The sequence below is a fragment of the Arachis duranensis genome, chromosome 7 (genome assembly GCF_000817695.3).
Source record: "Arachis duranensis cultivar V14167 chromosome 7, aradu.V14167.gnm2.J7QH, whole genome shotgun sequence".
In the NCBI taxonomy this organism is placed as follows: domain Eukaryota; kingdom Viridiplantae; phylum Streptophyta; class Magnoliopsida; order Fabales; family Fabaceae; genus Arachis; species Arachis duranensis.
The window spans coordinates 36,590,657-36,590,955 of record NC_029778.3 but is presented as its reverse complement, the minus strand read 5'-3'; positions in this window follow the sequence as shown (position 1 = coordinate 36,590,955).

Below are 299 nucleotides of genomic sequence, written 5' to 3'. Positions count from 1 at the left end.
GGCGTTAGTGACAGACGCAAAAGAATCACTGGATTCTATTCCGGCCTGATCGAGAACCGACAGATGGATAGCTGTACCGTGACAGGGTGCGTTGAACATTTCCACTGAGAGGATGGGAGGTAGCCACTGACAACGGTGAAACCCTTGCTTAAGCTTGCCATGGAAAGGAGTAAGAAGGATTGGATGAAGACAGTAGGAAAGCAGAGAGACGGAAGGGGCAGCATCTTCATACGCTTATCTGAAATTCCCACCAATGAATTACATAAGTATCTCTATCTTTATCTTTATGTTTTATTCGT